This window comes from Nomia melanderi, unplaced genomic scaffold, assembly GCF_051020985.1.
Source record: "Nomia melanderi isolate GNS246 unplaced genomic scaffold, iyNomMela1 scaffold0166, whole genome shotgun sequence".
In the NCBI taxonomy this organism is placed as follows: domain Eukaryota; kingdom Metazoa; phylum Arthropoda; class Insecta; order Hymenoptera; family Halictidae; genus Nomia; species Nomia melanderi.
This window is the reverse complement of record NW_027475281.1, coordinates 4,661-7,500: the sequence shown is the minus strand read 5'-3', so window position 1 is coordinate 7,500 and position 2,840 is coordinate 4,661.

Genomic DNA, 2,840 nt, shown 5'->3' with positions numbered 1-2,840 from the left:
GGTAAAGGGTGGCGATGATTCGTTCTATAATAGAAATACCCGTCGTAGCGTTTCGGCCTAGTCACCCGCCACGAAACACTCTCTCGTCGTGGAATCCCCGCGTCGGAGAGTAAAACGCCGAAGGCTTACTTATGAAACTTACGTCTCTCGACGATGGGACGATCCACGCGAAGAGTTGTTACGTGCACGCGTATGGTGCGATTGCGTCGATTCGCTTTTCTGTACGGGGAGCAATAGAACGTTGAGTTGACTTATCGGGTCTTCGTTGGAATTACCGTCGCTGGCATTGTAAACTCCAGATGACCTTGTGATTCCTTCGTCGGGCACTGGTAAAGGGTGGCGATGATGCGTTCTATAATAGAAATACCCGTCGTAGCGTTTCTTCCGAGTCAACCCGCTCACGAAACACTCTCTCGTCGTGGAATCCCCGCGTCGGAGAGTAAAACGCGAATTCATAGTATGGAAACTTACGTCTCTCGACGATGGGACGATCCACGCGAAGAGTTGTTACGTGCACGCGTATGGTGCGATTGCGTCGATTCGCTTTTCTGTACGGGGAGTAATAGAACGTTGAGTTGACTTATCGGGTCTTCGTTGGAATTACCGTCGCTGGCATTGTAAACTCCAGATGACCTTGTGATTCCTTCGTCGGGCACTGGTAAAGGGTGGCGATGATGCGTTCTATAATAGAAATACCCGTCGTAGCGTTTCTTCCGAGTCAACCCGCTCACGAAACTCTCTCTCGTCGTGGAATCCCCGCGTCGGAGAGTAAAACGCGAATTCATACTATGAAAACTTACGTCTCTCGACGATGGGACGATCCACGCGAAGAGTTGTTTACGTGCACGCGTATGGTGCGATTGCGTCGATTCGCTTTTCTGTACGGGGAGAAATAGAACGTTGAGTTGACTTATCGGGTCTTCGTTGGAATTACCGTCGCTGGCATTGTAAACTCCAGATGACCTTGTGATTCCTTCGTCGGGCACTGGTAAAGGGTGGCGATGATGCGTTCTATAATAGAAATACCCGTCGTAGCGTTTCTTCCGAGTCAACCCGCTCACGAAACTCTCTCTCTCGTCGTGGAATCCCCGCGTCGGAGAGTAAAACGCCGAAGGCTTACTATGAAACTTACGTCTCTCGACGATGGGACGATCCACGCGAAGAGTTGTTACGTGCACGCGTATGGTGCGATTGCGTCGATTCGCTTTTCTGTACGGGGAGTAATAGAACGTTGAGTTGACTTATCGGGTCTTCGTTGGAATTACCGTCGCTGGCATTGTAAACTCCAGATGACCTTGTGATTCCTTCGTCGGGCACTGGTAAAGGGTGGCGATGATTCGTTCTATAATAGAAATACCCGTCGTAGCGTTTCTTCCGAGTCAACCCGCTCACGAAACTCTCTCTCGTCGTGGAATCCCCGCGTCGGAGAGTAAAACGCGAATTCATAGTATGGAAACTTACGTCTCTCGACGATGGGACGATCCACGCGAAGAGTTGTTACGTGCACGCGTATGGTGCGATTGCGTCGATTCGCTTTTCTGTACGGGGAGCAATAGAACGTTGAGTTGACTTATCGGGTCTTCGTTGGAATTACCGTCGCTGGCATTGTAAACTCCAGATGACCTTGTGATTCCTTCGTCGGGCACTGGTAAAGGGTGGCGATGATTCGTTCTATAATAGAAATACCCGTCGTAGCGTTTCTTCCGAGTCAACCCGCTCACGAAACTCTCTCTCGTCGTGGAATCCCCGCGTCGGAGAGTAAAACGCGAATTCATACTATGAAAACTTACGTCTCTCGACGATGGGACGATCCACGCGAAGAGTTGTTTACGTGCACGCGTATGGTGCGATTGCGTCGATTCGCTTTTCTGTACGGGGAGAAATAGAACGTTGAGTTGACTTATCGGGTCTTCGTTGGAATTACCGTCGCTGGCATTGTAAACTCCAGATGACCTTGTGATTCCTTCGTCGGGCACTGGTAAAGGGTGGCGATGATGCGTTCTACAATAGAAATACCCGTCGTAGCGTTTCTTCCGAGTCAACCCGCTCACGAAACTCTCTCTCGTCGTGGAATCCCCGCGTCGGAGGGTAAAACGCGATATATAATAGTATATGCCAGTGGTTCGCGCGCGTCGTCTCTGAGATACGCGGTCGACAGAGTTCCGAAAACACGTGATGTGCCACGATTTCCGTGCGTCTTACATCTTTCGACGATGGGACGATCCACGCGAAGAGAACGTTCGTGCTTGCGTGAGGTGCAACAGCGTCGATTCGCTTTTCTGTACGGGGAGAAATAGAACGTTGAGTTGACTTATCGGGTCTTCGTTGGAATTACCGTCGCTGGCATTGTAAACTCCAGATGACCTTGTGATTCCTTCGTCGGGCACTGGTAAAGGGTGGCGATGATTCGTTCTATAATAGTAATACCCGTCGTAGCGTTTCGACCGATGTCACCCGCCACGAAAGTCTCTCTCGACGTGGAAACCCCGCGCCGAAGAGTAAACGCGAAGGCTTACCATACGAAAGAAAACGGTATTATACGCCTGTGGTATGTGCGTCTCGGCTCTGTGATACGCGATCGGCAGAGTTACAAAAAAACGTTGATGGGCCACGATTTCCGTGCGTCTTACATCTTTCGACGATGGGACGATCCACGCGAAGAGTAGTTACGTGCTCGCGCGAGGTGCGATAGCGTCGATTCGCTTTTCTGTACGGGGAGAAATAGAACGATGAGTTGACTTATCGGGTCTTCGTTGGAATTACCGTCGCTGGCATTGTAAACTCCAGATGACCTTGTGATTCCTTCGTCGGGCACTGGTAAAGGGTGGCGATGATTCGTT